Here is a 21,590-nt window from a genome sequence, read left to right on the forward strand (position 1 = left end):
GAAAGAAGACGTTCAGGCTGCTTTGTAGGAAAAACGTCATATGAGACGTGAAATGTCATCTGACTGGTGAATTCTAGAAGTATGTAACCACTGTGGGTGTGGAGACTCATCTTCTCTTGTTCCACACCAACAGAGGACTAATTAAATTCAATGTGCGGGATACAGCTGGCCAGGAAAAATTTGGGGCACTGAGGGATGGCTATTATATCCAAGCCCAGTGTTCCATTATCATGTTTTATGTGACATTGAGAGTTACCTACAAGAAGGTGCCTAACAATCACACAGATCTAGTTCAAGGATGTGGAAAGATCCCCATTGTGTTGTGTGGCAATGAAGTGGACATTAAGGACAGGAAAGTTAAGGCAAAATCTATCATTTTCCACCAAAAGAAGAACCGTGAGTACCATGGTATTTCTGCCAAAAGGAACTACAATTTTGAAAAGCCTTTGCTTTGACTTGCTAGAAAACTAATTAGAGACCCTAACTTGGAGTTTGTTTCCCTGCCTGCTCTTGCCCCACCAGAAGTTGTCATGGACCCAGCTTTGGTAGCACAATATGAACATGATTTAAAGGTTGTGCAGACAACTTCTCTCCCGGACAAAGATGATGGTCTGTGAGGGAATGAAGCTGGAGCCCAGCGTCAGAAGTCTAATTTTTATAGGCAACTGTCCTGTGATGTCAGTGGTGCCGCGTGTTTGCCACTTTATTATCTAGCTAAGCAGAACATGTGCTAATCTTTGGGATGCTGAAGGAGAGACGAATGGGCTTCAGAGTGAGTATGGCAGTTAAAAAAACCCTTTGTTTTTGGACCTGCATGTTTAGCTGTTTTGGAGGGCAATTTTCTTCTTGAGTTTCAAATACAAGAAAGCTACAGTCAAATCACAATATTCTGTGGTAACACCTTATTTGTTACTGTTGTTCTCATAATTTTCATTAAAAGAATAACAGTTGTATTAAATTAAAAGATTAAAGTTGTATTTCAAATATCTAAAAAACCCCTCAATGATGGTCTATATATTGGGGATTTAGAATAGTGATAAAAATAACATTTAATTGTTTATTAGTCCTTTCCTTCCCCCCACCCCCTTGTTTTACAAAGCACCATAAACACACAAAAAAATCTAAATTCATTACTGCGGAGTCAATTTCAACTGATGGGGATCCCACCGGTTACTGTGTAGATCTGTTCTACAGATTAAAAAATAAACAAATAAATATTGTGTGTATGCATACAATCACGAGTGTGTAAAATATAGGTAACAAAACATTCACCATTTCAATCATCTGTAGATGTATAGGTCATTCATATTAAATATATTCATCATGTTATTCAACCATCCCCATTAACCAGTACTCAGCTTTTTTAGCACCTTTAACAGAAGCTGAGGATGTCTTTCTGCACATCTCTGGTACCTTCTGGTAAACTTTGACCTCTGTATACTTTACATTGGATTTTCATGGAATGATGTTTGTGGAAGCAAAGGTTTGTTCTTTAGTGTCTCAGTTTGCTGGGTTCAAACTGTCAACCTTTGAGTTAGTCATTAAGCTCAAGCTGCTTGTACAAGCCTAAAATGGGCAGGTGCTGACCTACCAGTTCTGCCTGAGTCTCAGGCCATTGAAACTGCTGGCTGCATGTAACAGATACAGTTAGTAATGAGCACTCAGTTTTTCTGATTTCTTTACAAACCTGCTTTGCCATGATCATTCTATCCAGAAAGCTAGGATTAAACATGCCCTAAGACCTTTCAGCAGCCAAAAGCAGGCGACTTGGCTTAAGTGAAGGAAAAGATAGTTTATATGCGTATCGGGCATGATTACTCAATTGTGCAAAATGGCCTGTAACTATTGCAGACTTCTAGTACCTTTGGTGCCTGTACACAGTCGTTGCTGTTCTTAGTTAGGTGTCATTGAGTTGATGCAATGTATAGCAACACTCTGAACAGCTAATCTGAACCCTGCCCTATCCTGTGCCATCCTCATCATCTCTGACACGCTAGAGCCATTGCTGAAGTCACTGTGTCAATCCATCTTGTTAAGGGCCTTCTTCTCCTTAATGGACACCCCATCTTTCCAATCCATCTTGTTAAGGATCTTCTTCTCCTTAATGGACACCCCATCTTTCCAAGCATAATGTCCCTTTCCAAGAAATATTCTCACCTAGCTACATGTCCTTAGCATGAAAGATGAAGCTTTGTCATCTTTGCCTCCAAGGAGCTGGCTGTACCTTTCCCAAGACATATGTTTGTTCTTTTGGCAGTCTTTGGGGATATTCAGCACTCTTCTCTAGCACCTCACCTCATAAGCATCAATTCTGCTATAATCCTTATTCATTGCTCAGCTCTCTGATATGTGTCAGGTCATTGAGAAAGACATGACCTAAATTTGTTCAGTCAACAAATTGACATCGTTGCTCCTCAGCATTTTGGAGAGGTCCCTCACAGCAGACTTCCCAGTGCAGTGTGTCTCCTTATTTCTTGACTGCTGCTACCAAAAGCATTGATTATTGATCCAAGCAAGTTGAAATCATTAACCTCAATCCTTTCTCCACTTATCATGTTGACTGTTGGTGGTGAAGAACTTTGTTTTCTTGACATTGAGATATAATCTGGACTGAAGGCTGTACTTGTGCTTCTGCAGCAAGTATTTCATGTCCTTCTCACTTTCAGCAAGCAAGTTTGTGTTATCTATATAAACACGGGTTGTTGATTATTCTTCCCTCAATCCTGATGCTACATTCCTCTTTATAGCATCTAGAGTCATGCATTATTTGCTCAGAAGACAGATTGAATAGTTATAGAGAAAGGATCCAATCCTGATTTACATCCTTTGGGCCTAGCAGCCCTCAGTCTGGTCCTGTACTAAGAACCAGTACTGAAGATAATGTACATAGCAGGATTAAGAAATTTTTATTGATAACAGTTGCCATATAAAAAGGTCTGCCTCCCTCAGAAGCACTGTCTGGGTTAGAACGATCAACCTTTCAGTTAACAGCCAATGTTTAACTATTTTATCACTAGGACTTAGTAGGCAAATAAACAGGAGAGTTCATGATATCTGATTCACTTTTACTCTGGTAGAATTCGGTATGTGACAACAGGAACCTATGCTCTAAGGAAACTTTAGTTTTAAGGGGACACAATGAGGTGATTGTGTGCTGCTTTCTTTGTCTTGTTCTAATGGAAGTACCCTAGACTCCAATCATTTATCTACTTGTGAATCAAATAGAAAAGCTTTCACATTAGAACGGAGCTCTGGTGCCTTGGTGGTAAGCAGTTGGGATGCTAATCCAAAGGCTCCTGGTTTGAACCCACCAGCTGCTCTACGGGAGAGATGCGCAATTTCCTCTTATGCGATTACAGCCTCTAAAAACCCGCTGGAGGGTCAGCTATGCAACTGTTGTGATTTGACGGCACACAACAGCCTACAGCACGTAACAACCTAACACTTCACAGCAGAAAAGGCAGCAGCCTGGTGAAAGCAACCGCAGGTAAATCATGGAAATTGGTACAAACTGAGAAGAGTCCTTCCCTTGCCCTTCCCCAATAAAATCTGTGTGGATTGAGAAGATCCTCCTCTCTGTCCTCTATAAAACATTCTTAAACTAGAATTTAGCTTCATTTGATACAATCTCCTAAATCTCTTATGGATGATACAGTTTCATTATGCAAATGGTTTTGTTGAAGTATTTATTTTATAAAACAGCCAGAGGCTAAAATTCCCCACTGAGGCTTATTCTTTAGGCTCCTAAAGAGACTCTCTTTTCCCTGAAATGCCAGGCTATGAAAGACTGTTGTGGCTATGATTTGCATGAAATGGGGGCTGAATGTGGAATAGATAGTTGGTTAGGGGCCCAGGGGGAACTTAAATGGCTCTAAACACTTATCAGTTGATTCACAGGACTCATGCCCATCTAACTCATCATTGACTTGGTAGGCTAAGTGAGCAGTCTGTTCTTAGAATGATAAACAGTTGTGGAATTTTTTTTTTTAAATGACAGTAACAGTCATTATTGGGAATACTTCCTGCACATGAGCTCTCCCTTCGGTCTTCTCATAGTTCTCTCCCCTTGGAACTTGTTAAATTCTCTTACAGTAAATTTTCCAGGGACCATATGGCAAGAGATATTATTCAGTCACCAGATGTGGCTTTATGGTTTCAGTGATTGTTTCTGAACATCGAGAGGTCAGGGAATCATAAAGACAAGTGGGCACAGTGATGACAATTCACTGGGTTGGTTCCCCCCACCCCCACCCCTTTCCATTATTTGTATCAGCTTACTGGTGGATTAGGAGAATCTGCAACCATATCTGACACAGACCACATTTTATATGTTAAGTACCATAGATCAACTGTTTAGCAACTGATTTATCACTTTTTATGAGCCCTTAGCTAAGCTACCACAATGGGTACCTTGGAAATGCCTTTCATTAATATCCCATAATGGACTATTTATGGAGCTAGCATTGGCTCTCGGATATATATTTTACATCTCTTCATGGAAAGTTGCAATACAAGACAGATAGAAGCTTCATGATGGTGAATGACACTAATATAAAAAGGAGATTTAGTTAGCGTTAGGGGTTGGATTGTGTCCAAAACGATGTGTGTTGTAAATCCTAACCTCTATGTCTGTGACTGTAATCCCATTTGGGAATGGGTTGTCTTTGGTATATTCATGAAATAGTGCTACTGTAGGTCTTGAAATATGCCCTTTTGAAATAGAAAAGCCATTAAACAACAAGCGAATGAAGCACAAATAAGGGATATATTCTAAACTCCATGAAGATTCCCAAGAGCAGAAGCTCAGAAGAGACAAAAGACCTTGCTCCAGAGCTTCCAGAGAGAGAGAGATCCATCTTCTAGAGCTGGTATTCTAATTTTCGAGTCCCAGTCATTCCGGTGACACTTCCTAAGAAAGAATCGTAGCAGCAGGATCACTGCAGACAGAAAGTTAGCAGTAATCCAGTCAGGGAGTGCTGAAGCCTCAAGATAAATGTTGAGTGGAAGTTGGGGCTTGGAAAGTGACCTGAAGCTAATCGATACAAGACTCGAGGTCTCTGACGCTCAAAAACATGGATGAGTAGGACTTTACTGCAAAGCTGTCTTAGAAGCCTGAAAGGAGATATTTCTTAAAATATTTTCTACTTATTGACTCTTTTTCTTTCAAGAAAATAACTTTGCAGAATTATGACTTTACAATTAATATGTGTTATCTTTTCATTTTCTTTGCGATATAATGGTTTATGAAAAATCATTTATGTTGAGCTTAATTATATTAAATTTTTTTATATTATCTTTTTTAAAAAAAATGCAACTGCTATTTCTGGGATGATTGGTCAAATGTAATTTGCTTTGGTAAGTCAGTTCAACAGCATCTTGTAAAAAAAATAAATAAATTAAAAAAACAGCATCTTGTGCCAGTAAATTTCTCTTAGTTGAAATGGAATCATTTACCTTATTTGTGAGCACATCAATTTTGTATCTGGCCTTCTTAGTCACCCTGGAATTGCAAAGTAATGCTCAGTAAGAGGAGATGGCTATATTCTGTGGTCTATAAGAACATTTCTTATATGGATCCAAGTCATTATTTATTATTGTTATGGCTCTAGTTTAATATCAACCCTTACAAGTGACTGAATAACTATCACATCCTAGATATGAAGTTCAAGCTGTACGGAAGCTCATCACTAAGTTACACAGCGATTGTGTTAACTTTCTTAAAATTGACACCTCTGCCCCCTCTACTGACAAGACTGTGCTGGATTGTCTCACAAGTTGGTTGCAACTTTTTTCATTGTTCTTCGGTTGAAATTCATCCTACATTCTCATCTAGGATTTTTCATACATTTAAAAAATGTACAGGTACTGATTAATAATTGAAGTGGCAGCATAGTCCTTGGAGAGCTACACTGCTAACTTAAAGGTGGTCATTAGAACCCATCAACCTTTCCAGAGGAGGAAGAAGGGCAAGCTCCTCCTGTGGGGAAGATCCAGTGGGGATCTGAAAAGATGGGGTAATAGTGGACATAGATGAATTGTGATTAATTTTATAAGACACAATGTATGGGGATGAACATAGGAAACACAATGTGAATGAAAAAAACCACAAGAATTTCAAAAGTACTGAAAAATGACTGGAGAAAATATCTTTGTTTTTACTTTTTTTTAAAAAAAAAAAACAAAAACAAAAACTGAACAATCCAAATAACCCTTTGACGAGTCGGCTGTGAGTCAATTGCAACTCAAGGACAATGGGTGAGAATTAACAATGCACCTAATACTTTTCAGAATACAGCAAATACCAAATATTGGGGTGAATCACTCTCAGGAACACTATTCTTCTTGCTTTTTGCCATGGGGATACTGTCTTGTGGTACCTCATAAATAGAATTACTAACTACTACCTGATACCTTGATTTCTTTTCTCTTTTTCCCAGTTCCCAATGTTGTTTATGGGAACACTCTAACTGCCCTCCACTTTTCTGTGCAGTGGAGATGAGTTCTTTGGCAAAATTTGGTAATCTGCCAATAACAATAATCCTAAGAAGAGGAAGGGGCACACAGTCCCTCTTCAACAGCAGTGCTACAGTCTTCAAGAGCTAAGAGCAAAGTAGAGGATGCTTATCCTTCACTAACATTTTCCCTAACATTGGCTCATGTTGCCAGTGTTTTAAGTTGTGCTCTCTCATATTCTCAGACTTCCTTAGTTGTAGTGGAACACATAATAGCTAGGACCAGAGCTTACACAGAGAACTTGCCCCATGAACACCTTGGGCTCGAGCATGTCTTGCCTGGTGGGGATGGCGTAGGCTAGGACAAGGGTTAGATCTGTTGTTCATGGAATTGCAGTGAGTCATAGAGAGAGCTCTGTTGGCCTAGTGGGTAGAAAATTATGCTACCAAGCCAAAGGCGGGAATTTTAATCTACAGCCCTCAGGCCTGCTTTTAATTGTTTTTGTTCAGATATTCTTCTAAATGGTATAGTGCTGGTCTGTCCATTTGCTGTACAGACATAACTCATGGTTGCTGTGATGCTAAACACTTTGACACTGATGTGTCAAATGTGATAATGGTTACTCATGGTGGACAGTGTTTGGTGGAACTCCCTGATTCAAACAGGCTTGGAAGCAGGAGTAGCATCCACTTCAGAAATAGCTTGTCTCTGCAAACTCTATGAGCGTAGAGAAATGGTGAAAGATGTACAAGTGTTCAGGTCTTTCATTCATAGGGTTGCTGTGAGTCGTCTATGACTTGGTAGCACTTAACAGCAACACAACCACAAAGAATGGATTGGTCAGCCTTGCCATCTTGCCAGACTTAAATTGAGATTTAGACAGAAAATGGGAATCTTGCTACCATGAACATGGAGAAATAGTTGGTAGCATGTCTATTTGGGGGCAAAAATTCCTATGTAAGACACAGTAGGGCTAGAGCCATTAACAGTAGCAACAGCAGCAGAGAACCAGAGACTCAAGTAAGACAGACATTAATTGGAACTGTAGCCCCACAGAGCCAGCACTGAGGGCCTTCATTCAGCCTTACAGAAGGTCTGAAGACACTGGAACTTTCAGAATAATGAAGGATAGAGAAGGTAAAGATGAAACTAAGATGCCTTTAAAAGTCTTCTGTGTTAGGTCTATGTGTTTATCTGAATGCACTTGCTGGATATTGAATGTTTCTACGTTGTAGTAGTAGAAAATCAGTGGTAGAAATGAATGTGGTTATGGTAAATTATAGAAAGCTGGGAAGTTCACCTTTGGATATAACTGCATAAATTGAAAGGGGAAGGAAAATTTCCCTTGAGACCTTTTGGGAAGGCTTTGTCCTACCCAGTATTGACCTAGGACTGCAAAGTAAATCAAAGATTTAAGATTAAAGCAAGTGATTTGCCTTTGGATGATACGAGGCCGAAAAAGTCAGGGCCCAACGAAAGCCTCCGTTTCTAGGATTTTAAGTTAATAAGAGCCAATGGTGATGACCTGAGTCCACTGGATTACTGAAACTACCAGAACATAGCAAATAAGAGGTGAACTAAATGGATATGCTCCTTTGGCACCTGTTGACCTAGCACACACAAGAGTGAAAGGAAGAGAGATTATAGGTCTGATGTGCAGGGAGCCCTGAGAACTCCTGATCTGTTGGTTTTGCCCATGTGAGGGGTTAGTGAAAAGAATAAAGTAACCACCTGGCATGCAATGCCTGGATGCCTGAGTTTGCAGCTGGTGCCCATAGTCAAGATTGAGTTGACTATAACTTGACCAGGTGCTATAATATGAGTTGATGTAAATGGCTGAAATCTGATAGTTTAAACTGGGTTGGACTTGTTACTGGTTTTAGATGTTCCAAGTTCTATTATTCTGACACAATAGAATATAACTGTTTCAAGAAAGTTAATTTCTTATCTCTATTCTCTGTTGCTTTACTCTCTGTGTAGCATTTATTACATAATTTATATAAGCAAGGGGTTATCAGATAACTTTGAAGAGCTTTTCTCTTTAAAAATTGTTTAAAATCTTAGTGAAAAACTCCTTCTTGCTAACCAAATTTAGTATATTGTCTACTCAGTGTTGTTGTTGTTATGTGCCATCAAGTCATTTGTGACTCATAGCGACCCTATGCACAACAGCCCTAAATCCTGCTCTATCCTGCGCCAACCGCACTGCCTCTGACACACCCATCCCGATTACCCCAGTTACCGAGTCAATCCATCTCATAGAGGGTCTTTCCTTCCTGCGCGGTCCCTCCACCCTCCCAAGCATGATGTCCCTCTCCAAGGACCCGTCCCTCCTGGCAACATGTCCAAAGTATGTCAGACGAAGCCCCAGAATCCTTGCCTCCAAGGAGTAGCTTGGTTTAATCCTCTCCAAGATGAATCTGTTTGTTTTCCTGGCAGTCTATGGTACATTCGGTACTCTTCTCCAGCACCACAGCTCAAAAGCATCCACTCTCTTTCTGTACTCCCTAGTTATTGTCCAACTCTCTGATGCATAACAAGCGATTGCAAAGACCATGGCCTGTATCAGGAGCACCTTAGTCTCCAGAGAGACACCGTTGTTCCTGAGTACTTTAGAGAGGTCCCTAACAGCAGACTTTCCCATCGCGATACGCTTTTTGATTTCCTGACTGCTGGTGCCAAGAGTGTTGACTGTGGAGCTGAGCAAACTGAAGCTGTGAACACTCTCAATGTCTTCGTCATCCATCCTGACGCTGCCAATTGGTCCAGTGGTGAGAATCTTTGTCTTCTTGACATTGAGCCTCAGTAGAAAATTTACTCTCCCAGTGAAAGTCAACACTGTACGAAAATGAGCATGTAGAATATTTTGCACGATTATTTCCCTTTTGTTCTAAATGCGGCAGGCTTTTCCTCATACGGGTGCTGACATTGAACTACTCTCTAACAGATGATATGCTCAACAGATGTGCCACAATAAACCTCACCAATTAGAATGATTCCCTGATTAGAATATTCAGAAAACTCAACACATGTATATGTATTACCCACAATTGCCCTTGCAAGCCTTCCTGCGAGCACGTTCTGCTTCGAATTTAAGGGCATTGTCTGTGCCCTTTTATGAGCATCGGATTCACATGTGGTACTTGGGAGGTTCAGATCTTGAGCTTGCAGCTTCCGACTTCCCATCCCTTGCCTTTGCTCCCTGTGCTTGAGCCAAGTCTATCAACTTGCAGTTAATGGAGAGTGTCCTGCATTTTAATAGGGCTGCGCTTTCGCACACACTGCTATCTCCATCTGTGATGTCCTCTGCCTCTCCTTCACCTTCTTTGTCTGGCTTACTTCCACTCATGCATCAGAGTTCATTCTAAGTGTCACTTTTTCTAGAACCTTTTTTCCAAGTCAGTCAGTCTGGCTTGGTAATACCGCTTTGCACTGTTCAGACCCTATATAGGAACCTGTTTTCCTGTCTTCCCCCCCCCCCACCCCCAAATGGTAAACTAGTGAGCATTACAAGTTAATTTTTCCATGCCTATATCTCCAATTCTGAGGGAGAGGTCCTTGGAGAGGGACATCATGCTTGGGAGGGCGGAGGGATGGTGCAAGAGGGGAAGACCCTCTATAGGATGGATTGAGTCAGTGACTGGGGTAATTGGGATGGGTGTGTCAGAGGCAGTGTGATTGGCACAGGATAGAGCAGGGTTTAGGGCTGTTGTACTTAGGGTCACTATGAGCCACAAATGACTCGATGGCACATAACAACAACAACATATCTCCAATGGCATATGGTTTAGCATATAGTACTTGCTCAATCAAGGATCTCAGTTGAAAGACTAAGGACACTTAATCCATTTTTGTTGTTGTTGTTGTTATTTCCTATGAATCTGAAAGTTGGACAATAAATAATGGGGACTAAAGATTCAGTGCTTTGAATTAAGGTGTTCGTGAAGTATTGACTATACAATGTAAATCTGTCTTGAAAGAGGTGTACCCAGGGTGCTTCTTAGAGGCAAGAATGATGAAATGCCATCTCATGTACTATAGGCATGTTGTTCAGCAGGGGCCAGTCCTTGGAATAAGGCATGCTGGGGAAGGTGGTGGGTCAGTGGAAGACAGGACACCTCTCAAGTTGAGTTAATGCTATGGTTGTAACAGTGGGTTCAAGCAAGGCCAAGATTGTGATGTAAAAGACAAGAAAGGTTTCCAGTTTGTTGTTCACAAAGTTTCCATCAGTCAGTTGACTTGCGAACACATAACAACAAATTTCCTACAAATAGTTGAAGCAATGAAGCAATCATAGAAAGAATAGAATAAAAGGGAGGGAGTAAGGAACCTGTTACTGATTATGTCAAACTATATGTATAATTGGGATTTTATTAATTATAAAATAATTGTGGAGATTTGAGACGAAAAGTAAACATATAAAGTATTAAAATGCCTATTCATTTTGCATTATATGAGAAGAACCTCAACGCTGGTGAGCTAACTCTGACTCTGTCAATTTTGATTGATGTTATTGAGTCAACTATGACTCACAACGATCTGTAAACAATAGGTCTAAATCTTGCCCTATCCTGTGTCATCCTCATAATTTCTGATATCCTTACGATCATTATTACAGTCACTGTGTCGCTTAAACTTATTGAGAATCTTCCTCTCTTTGGCTGACCTTTCCAAATATGATGTCCTTTTCAAAAGATCATCCCTCCTAACAACACGCCCAAAATGTGTGAGAGGAACCTCATCATCCTTGTCTCCAAGGAACATTATGGCTGCAAGAGCTGCTATTTGTTCATCAAGATGTGTTTGTTCTTTGAGAATCCCATGGGATATTCTATACTCTTCTCCAACATGACAACTCAAAGGCATCTATTTTTTTGTCCTTTGAAGTCATTGTCCAACTTTCAGATACATACTAACTAATTTAACAGGCTATAGCTTGAAATCAGATCCATCTTAGAATTTAAACTGTCATGATTGCTTTTTAAAAACTTGGAGAGGTCCTTGACAGCAGGTTTGCCTAATGTAATATATTGTTGTTGTTGTTGTTGTAATGTGCCATCACACTGATTACAACGCATAACAACTCTATACACGAGCGCTCTACACCCTGTCCTGTCCTAAGTCAATCTATCTCTGACACACCTACCATCATTATCCCTATTATCCTTCTCATCTAGGGTCTTCCTCTTCTGTACTATCCCTCCCCCCTTCCAAACATGATGCCCTTCTCCAAGGGCTGGTCCCTCCTGACAACATTGCCCAAAATATTTAAGACAGAGCTTCAAAAATCCTTGCCTCTAAAGAGCAACTTGCTTTGACCGTCTACAGGACAGACTTGTTTGTTCTCTTGGCACTCCATGGTATGTTGAATCCTTTTCTCCAGCACCACAAGTCAAAGGCATCAATTCTTATTCTGTCATCCATATTCTTTTCCTGACATGTGGACAGGAGTTACCAGGTCTTGGAGCAGAACATCATGCTTGAAAGGGTGAAGGGACAGTGCAGGAGAGGAAGACCCCAGAGGAGATGGATTAATATAGTAACTAGGGCAATGGGAGTAGGTATGTCAGAATCAGTGAGACTGGGTTAGGACAGGGCATGCTTAAGAGCTATTGTACATAGGATCATTATGAGTCTCAGGTGACTTGATGACACATAATAACAACAAGCTTTGGATTGGCAACTCCTTACCACTAAGCCACCAGAGCTCCCTAACATTATGATAGAAGGAGAAAAGATTGTAATTGTCAACCCTTTCATTTTGCTTGTAGCTGTACTTAGCATCCATGGTAGCAACAGTCGAGAAATTAAGAGGGGTGATGCGTTGGGGAAATTTGTTGTCAAGGACCTCTGCAAACTGTTACAGAGCAGTAATATCAGGTAAGAGACTAAGATGCACCTGATTCAAGCCATTGTATTTTCAATTGTCTCCTATGCATCTGAAGTTGATCAGTGAATAAGGATAACAGAAGAAGGGGAAAAAAATCTATACTTAGAAAATTTTCGGCAGGAGTAGAGTACTAAATATCTTACGAACTCCCAAAAGGACAAAAAATCTATCTTGGAGGAAATACAACTAGAGTGATCCTTAGAGGAAAGGATGATAACCTTTGTCTTTCTTGGGTCATATTTTCAGGTGTCACCAATCTTTGTAGAGAAACACTATGCTGGGAAAGTAGACTGTCAGTGTGGAAGAACCTCCACAAAATGATTTGACACAGTGACCACAACAATAAACTTGAGTACTACAGAGATCATGAGGTTGTCACAGGAGAGGGCAAGGTGTAGATCTACTGGTTTTACCTTATCACGAAGCGTCTTTGTTGACTCAGCAGGACTGGTACCTAACAACAACATCAACAACTGTTTGAACAATGCCCCTATGGCACGGGAACATGTTTACAATATCTATGTAGCAGATGGAGAAGTTGATGTCATATGAATTGTCTTATCTGAAGTCATAAATTATACATTTTAAAATAAAAATTCAAACTTGGATACATTCTTGAGTCTGTGGAATTTCTTTTGCATGAGAACATGGAAAGTAGCATGTAAGTCTAAAATACATAGCTCTCTTAAATAGAAGGTCATTGATGGTGTTATGTACCATCAAGTTCACTACAACCCTATGAAGAAGAGATTGGAATCTTGTGCTATCCTGCACCATCTCACGATCTCCATCACGTTCAAGTCCATTATTGCAGTCACTATGTCAGTCCATCCAGTTGAGGACTCTCTTCTCTTTCGCTGACTCTTTACTTTTCCCAGCATGATGTCTTTTTCCAAGGCCTCCTGGTGATATGCCTAAAGTGTGTGATGTTAGATGAAGTTTCATCGTCCTTGCCTCTAACAAGCACCCTGGTTGCACTTCCTCCAAGATGGATCTCTTTGTCCTTTTATTGTCCATTGTATATTCAATACTCCTCATTATTATCACACTTCCAAGGAATCAAGAATTCCTTGGTCTTCTTTGTTTAGGAACAGAGGTCTGTGAAATTACCTACGAAATCAGTTGTAAAGAGCCTGAAATTTGAAGCTTCACTTCCCAGACACAACACAAGGTCCAGTCTTTTGCATGGATTATATTGTCTTGGAAAAAAAAATCAGATTTACTTTTTTCATTATTAAACATAATTGTACCTATACTCAAGTTCCTAGACAGGATGAATGATGATGTGCTTGAGCACTAAACAAAAGATTGGTGGTTCAAAGCTACCAGTTGACATATTGGAAGAAAGACCTGCTGACCTACTTTCAGACAGAAAGCAGAAAAGTCTTATGTGATGCAATTCTCCTCTGAATCATGTGGAATGTGAGTAGAATTGACTAAACTGGACTCTTGTTATTCTCAGTTTTTCATCTACTTTTTTAAATTGTTGTTTGAGTGGAAGTTTCAGAGATAGTCTTCTAGTCAACTTTTTTTTACACATTTTGTTTTGAAACATTAGTTGCAGCTCCCTCCATGTAGTAGCACTCTTACCATTTTCCCCTCTGATTTCTTTTTGTCTATTCATCTTTCTTCTTGCTCCTTCCTTGCCTCTGAGCTTTGTTTTGGGGCAAATGCTGTCCTTTTTGGTCTCATATGGATATGAAGTATGTTTCTCATGCACGTTATTGTTCACTTTATAGGTGTATCTGCTCTCTGACTGCAAGACAACCCTTGGGGGTGGCCACAGGTGCAAGTTTCAAGGCATCTGAGAGCCACAGCTCAGGAGTTTCATGAGGCTCTATCAAACCAAGAAATCTAGGGGTTTTTTATGGTGTTAAAGTTTTACATTTTCCTCCCATACTGTCCAGGACCTTCTAAGGTCTTGATCAGGGCTACTGATGTGGTAACTGTGTACCAACCATGTAGTTCTTCTGGCCTCATGGTAATGGCAGCTGTGACTCTTAAATCTTTTGGGCTGATTGTTTCCTTGATCTCGAGTCTGATCCTCACTCTTTTGTGCTCTAAGTAAAGAGAAGTTAATCATTGCCTCTTAGCTGTTCTTTCTTCATTTTCTGATTTCTATTGCCTCTGGCCACAATAGGATAGAAAATATATTTGTGATTTGTGTTATGCAGTTGACATTAGCTATGCCCAAAGATTGTAGCCTTAAACCTCATAGTCCAATGACTCCTTAGAAGTTTTCCTAAATAAGTCCCTTATTCACTCTGCTAAGTATATGGATATATTTAACAAAAGTGCATTTTAGCATCTGTCTTCAATGATGTTATGAAGATTAGAAACAGTGTGGATAAAGTTCCTGGTACAATGTTATTGTGATGAGTTGCTTGAGACACCTGGTTCCCCCACGCCTACCCCTGGGGTTTACAGGGTAGAAATGCTGCATATGGTTCCTTGGCTGTAATCTTAATGGAAGCAGGTCACCAGGCCTTTTCTTCTGCAGGACCACTGTTGTTGTTGTGTGAGTCAGAACTGAACCATAGCTGACCCTCCAGCGGTTTTTCAGAGGCAGTAAATAACACAGGAGAGATTGTCTGTGCTTCTCCCATAGATCAGCTGACGGATTAGAACTGGTGCCTTGGGGTTTACACCACAGCTTCTTACAACTAGGCCAAGATGGATAAGTTAATTCAGTCTTCCAACTTTTAAGTTAGTGGCTGATCACAAACTTTTTATGCCACATTAAACGTTGGGACAGAAAAACAAATGCACTGCCATCTACTTAGTTCTGACTCCCAGCAACCTTCTGTTAGGTTTCCGTAAATCTTCACGTGGGGTTGTAGTTCCTTATGATTGGAGACTGACTCTCTCACCCCACAGAGCAGTTGGTGGATTTGAACCATAGCTTTTCTGTTAGCGGCAGAACATGTAACACACCACATCACCGCAATTCTCTAATAGCCGCTCAGAAAATGATCATTCTTATCATAATCAGTGTTTTCATAAGTTAGGCGTACAGCTTCATAGTGTACAAAGAAAGGAAAACAGGTGGGAAGTCGGTGATGCTAGATAGTGTGTGAAAGTGTATCAAAATGTCCATGGAGGGAGCTCTGGTGGCCGAGTGACAAGAAGCTGCACTGCAATCCCAGAGGTGCAGGGTTTGAATCCACCAGATGCTGTGCTGGAGAAGGAGGGGCAATCTCCTCCTGTACCAGTCAGATCTGGTTTGACAGTACACACACACAAAATAGTAAAAAAAAAAAAAGGTACATGGAAATTAAGATTTATTAGTTTAATCTTTTTTGTGTGTGTGTCCTCTTTGTTCACTAACATGGTTGTCACAATTTGGAGCGCACAAGTTTATACAAATAGAAAGAAAAAATAAAATCCTTTCAAGTCTGTTAATGCCTGATGACACAACAAAACTGAACCTCAGGAGCAGAATGCATTACTGCGCATTTCCAGGTAATGTAAGCAGCGATAATTATCTGTCATCCTTTGAACCTGGTCAAGCAGATGAAAACACGTTGTAATTTGCACAGCTAATGGAAAGATCTTTTGCATAGGAGGTTGTGAGCCTTGATGTTGGCAGCCCCCTAGAGAGGATACAATACCCCCTTATGTTCCCAAAACTGGCAAGTTCAGGGGCAGCAAATTCCTGCATACTTGAGACTGCCTCATTGATTTCCTTTCAACTCAAACCCAAGTCAGGCCAAACTTCTCCACTGCTCAACAAAATGTGGCAACCAGGAATGAATGCTTCCCCACCCTCATCCCCCCAACCCCATGCTTCCCCTCAGACAAATCGCCCTGCCCAGATTTCAAAGAATTCCCAGAGAGACATTCTTGCTGTTCTATCTCCAGGACTCCAGCCAGCACAAATCAAGAAAATGGTTTCCAGGTGCAGCCTGTCTCCGCCCTCCTCCCCCATCACTTTAAAATCAGTGATTTCTCCAAGCTTCAATCTGTCCATGGACAGTAGGGGGACCAGGAGGGTAACCTAAGGATTCTACAGCCCAGAGAAAATCATTTTGCTATTTTCATTTTTGCAGAGTCCTGTCCTTTCTCCACAACGTATCATACAGCCCAGCATGATTAATTCCATCTCTTTTGATAAGCTTCAGACCCCAAATAACTCGGATTCATTATCTGAGCTATAGATGGAGCCCTACCGAGTGAAGCTTTCACAAAGGTAGTTCTAATCCAATGCTATTACTATCTTGCAGTCACTAGCTCTATTTTCACACAAAGATGTAATTGGTGAGGAAAAAATTGCTTACTTTTCAAAATAGTCTTGGATATTAGACATTCAAATAATGACAGATAATTACTGGTAAACAAAGCACTAGAAGAAAATGTTTTTGGGGAAATTTTCTAGAAATAATAATATTCCTAGCAGGGTAGCAATTGAAAGTGACATTTACAGTAAGCATCAGTGGCCTTGTTCTCCATTATTAATTTGAAATGTAGTAATTGGTTCTCCTAAGTTAAACTAGACAATGGCATTCATTGTTTTGGACACTTCTGGAACTTTTTATTTGGGTGGTTTTCTATATTTATCTTTAGAATATTTTTTCATATTGCCAAACCATAAAACAGATTGCTAATCTATTCTTTGACTAGAACTAGATCTTTATTTTTAACCTTTTCAATCTAGACGCAGAAAAAATGAACAGGGAGGCTGGGATAGATAAAAAGAAATGTGGAATCAGGATTGGAGGAGGACTTAGCAACAATATGTGTTACGCAGATGACACAATCTTGCTTGCTGAAATGGAAGAGGACCTGAAACACTTGCTGCAGAAGGTCAAAGACTGCAGCATTAAATATGGACTAAAACTCAACATCAAGAAGACAAAAATTCTCACCACTGGGCCAATTGGCAGTATCATAATGGACGATGAAGAGATTGAGATTGTTAACAGCTTCATTTTGCTTGGCTCCACAATCAACACTCTGGGTACCAGCAGCCAGGAAATGAAAAGATTAATTGCACTGGGAAAGTCTACTGTCAGTGACCTCTCCAAAGTACTGAAGAGCAATGATGTCAGTCTGGAGACTAATACAGCCGCTTGATACAGGACATGGTCTTTGCATTTACTAGCTATGTGTCATAAAGCTGGACAATGACTAGGGTGGATAGAAGGAGAATTTATGCCTTTCATTTGTGGTGCTGGAGAAGAGTATTGAATATACCATGGACTGCTAAGAGAACAAACAGGCTGCTCCTTGGAGGCAAGGATTCTAAGCTTTGTCTGACTTGCTTCAGATATGTTGCAAGGTGGGACTAGTCCTTGGAGATGGACGTTATGCTTGGGAGAATGGAGGGACAGTGCAGGAGAGGAAGACCCTTGATAAGATGAATTGATTCAGTGATTGGGGTGAAGGGAGTAGGTATGTCAGAGACAATAAGGTTAGCACAGGATAGAATAGAGTATAGGGCTGTTATACATAGTCACAAGCAACTCAATGGCACATAACAACAACAACAACAACATTCATAGCATATAAACATGTTATAGCAGTTGATTCATCTTACCATATTTTTAATACATAATACTCACCATCAGCGGTCCTATTTCAGGCTCATAGATGAAAATAGAGCCTTAAATATCATTAAATGTGTGCCATATGAAGGATAATGCTTCAAATATCAAGGTCAGGGATTATTTCCATTTTGTTTCACCCCAGTTCATAAAGATTGAAGCTTAGGAAGCATTATATAGCATTGTTGTACTGTATCCTGAAGGGTTATTTTGAGTTATAATTAACTTGACAGCCATGTGTTTGGGTTTTGGTTACCTATATTAGCAAGGGGGAATTCTGGTGGCCTGCTGAGTAAATAGTTCTGCTGTCAAACCAAAGGTGCATGGTTCAAACCCACCAACTGTTTCACGGGAGAAAGATGGACAATCTCCTCCCATGTGACTTACAGTCTCTGAAAATTCACTGGAGGATAAACTATGACGCAGTTCTTTCACAACAGCACATAGTTGATGATGATATTAGTAAGACCTGCATATCCCAACAAGATACTCTGTTGGGTTTGAATCTATATAAATAATTTTAAACACATTCTCTCAAAGCCCGCTGAATGCCAAGTTCATTCCGGACTTGTTTTCAGAGACTGCTAATACTTGCCAATATTCATTTTCTCCCTCTCCTTGGCAAATAGCTGTTAAATTCCCAGGTACCTAGCAGTTAGAAGGATTTTCTGACAGAAATGTGGCTTATGGAGCAGGAATAGAAGTCAAGCAGAGCTCTGAGCTTGCTGCACAAACAACTCTTACATGTATGGAGGCCAACAGAGTACAAAGTTACAAAAGAAGGAATTCTCACTCTCTGACTGACAGACTGGAACACATCCTTTTCACTGCCCCACATTAGAATATTGTCAATGGATTAAGTTGTGTTGAAGCCTTGAGTTTTTACTCTGTTGTTAGAGTATGTAAACCGGCAATTTGTAAGAGAGTGTTGCAGAAATGCTCAGTGGCTGGAAGCTATACTGAAGATACAAACTTACAAAGATGTGTTATGCAGTGGTGGAACTGAGGGTAAAACTATTATTTATGATAACTTGAAAGGAGACTGGACACCAACTAAGCCTGAGACTCTCAAGGAAGTTGATGGAAAGAGTAAGAATTAATGCCTATTTGGGCTATTAGTGACTAAAGTAATCCAAGAGGGATGATTTAAGTGAGAACTGGCTGGTTAGCAAGCTAAAATGGAAAAAAAAAATAAAGAGAGAGAGAGAGATCGATCCAGACATTTAAAACCTTGAAGGAATGGATAAACCAACTATTTTCTAGAATACAAATGTTAGGAGGATAGATTGAAAGGGTTGTGCAGAGACAGTGGCTCATTAGAGCTATGGTGGCCTAGTGGCAAGAAGCTGTGCTCCGATCTTGAAGGCACATGGTTTGAGACCACCTGCTGCTCTGCAGGAGAAAGGTAGGCAACCTCCTCCTGTGCGATTAACTGCCTCTGAAAACCCACCGGAGGGTCAGCTGTGGGTCAGTTCTGACTCGAAGGTACACAACAACAATGCGGCTCATTGGGATTCAAGTTGTGACATCTGATGTCCTCAGGGTTGCTACCATGACATTGCAAGAAAGAAAGAGAGAGATGGAGAGAGGAAACAAAGAAATAAATCAAGCTTGAGGATTATTTATACTCAAACTTTGAGTATTAGCATCTGAAAATGACTGATAACCAATAGATCAATAGTTTTATATGTTTTTGACAGATTTTTATTTCCCTCTAAAAGTCACAAATCCCCTAATTGGAGAAACGTGACTCAAGTCCTAAAACATTACTCAACCGAAGGTCATTTTGCCTCCCAGGAGACATTTGAAAATATTTGGATATCTTTGATAGGTTCAACTGGAGGGATGCTTTTGACATCTAGCTTTGGAGGCTGGGATATTGGCCTAACTATACTACAGTGTGGAAAAAGCTCTAATAAGCTAAGTAACTATCTATCTATCTATCTATCTATCTATCTATCTATCTATCTATCCATCTATCCCAAAAGACCAACAGATAAGCCCTTCTTGTCTAAGTCAAGAATCTGGTTCCCTAAAACTTAGATGAAGAAAGATAATTGAGTTTACTATGAGGGACAAGGATGGCATGCTTACTGAAGAGGTGGCTAGGGAGGAGAATGTTCTCGCTGTCATTCAGGGCCATCATGTTGGCTACAACGTAAAGTGACCCTATGAACAATAGATCTGCACCTTTCCCTGTCCTGTATGGTCTACCCTCTTGATCTCTGTCCTGCTCAAGCCCCTGTGGTCATCACTGTGTCAACCCATCTCATTCAAGGTCATCCTTTCTTTCACTGACCCTTGACCTTTCCCAGCATGGTGTCTTTCCCCAAGCACTGATTCCTCTGGAAAACATCTTCAAAATAAGTGAGACTTTTCACCATCCTGTCTCTAAGAAGCACTCTGGTTTTACTTTCTTCAAGATATGTATTTGTTCTTTTGACAGTCTATTATATTGTAGTCAATACTCTTATTCAATATACTGTTGTCATTAAGATGATTTTAGCTCATAGTGTATACAGGACAGAGTAGAACTTCACTACAGGTTTCAGACAAGGCATGCTTTCCCTTAGACAAAATTGGTGCCTTGTAGAAGTGTGTGCTTCTTGATATTGCTATCATCCTATCATTGTATACAACACTTATTTATAGTGAAAATCTAGGAGGCCATAGGTATTTCATGAATCATATTGGACAATGTCTTGTTGGTTTTCATTCGCTTCATATTTAATTTGTTAAAATGCATTAGAATTCTCACAAACTTACTTGCTTTGAGTCATAACTAACTCATAGCTTATCCTCCATTGGGATTCTGAGGCTTTTAATTGCTTGAAAAGACTTTGCTCTCTTTCTTCCACAGAGCCATTGGTGGATTTGAAACACCAGAAAGGCTTAGTCTTTAGTAGCACTACTCCTTGTAGATTGAGCCACCTTATTTTATAATAATTTTATCATCATCTTAGCTATAAAATATATTGTATCAGCAGTATCACAAAGGGGTGGCTTTGTTATTGATGCCCAGCCAATACATGTCATTCACCCATTTTCAGTTAAAAATTATGTTTTGTTAAAGTGCTTCACAGATGTTAGAGGAGAATCTAAAAATAAGATGGACTGGAAGAAAGTCCTTGTATCTTCCTGCTTCCATCTATCAACCAATGAAAAGTCTACAGGTCACAGAGGAGTAAGACAAGCAATCACGGAGATGATACAGGACCAAGCAGCATTCTGTTCTGCTGTGAGTGACGTGGAGTCAGAGCCTGAGTTCACACCAGCTAACAATAGTAACATATTCTTGGTCAGAATTGTAAGGATAAGTTAAAAGCTCTGATCTTTTAGTCATTTTTAGAGCAAAGTTTTCCTCTTAGTACTTTGGTGATTCTTCCTTTCCTATATGTAATTGTGAACAAAAGATCATGTGGATTGGTTAAGTATTAGCATAAGTGTTCTGCATCAGTATGCTATCCCTAGTCATTGTCCAGCTCTCTGACCCATAGCAAGTTATTGCAAAGACCATGGCCTGTATCAGGCACACCTTAGTCTCCAGACTTACATCATTTCTCCTCAGTGCCTTAAGAGGTCACTAATAGCAGACTTCTCCAATGCAATTTGTCTATTAATTTCCTGGATGCTGGTACCAAGAGGCTCAATTGTAGAGCCAAGCTAACTGAAGCTGTCAACAATCTCAATCTCTTCATCATCTA

General features: G+C 40.1%; 1 pseudogene; it reads left to right on the forward strand.

The window, feature by feature from the left end:
* Positions 1-14,176, forward strand: part of LOC102864124 — a 16,429-nt pseudogene extending 2,253 nt beyond the window's left edge.
* Positions 14,177-21,590: the final 7,414 nt, after the last annotated feature.

This window comes from Elephantulus edwardii, unplaced genomic scaffold (assembly GCF_000299155.1).
Source record: "Elephantulus edwardii isolate Elephantulus edwardi_28Jun2011 unplaced genomic scaffold, EleEdw1.0 scaffold00023, whole genome shotgun sequence".
Lineage (NCBI taxonomy): Eukaryota > Metazoa > Chordata > Mammalia > Macroscelidea > Macroscelididae > Elephantulus > Elephantulus edwardii.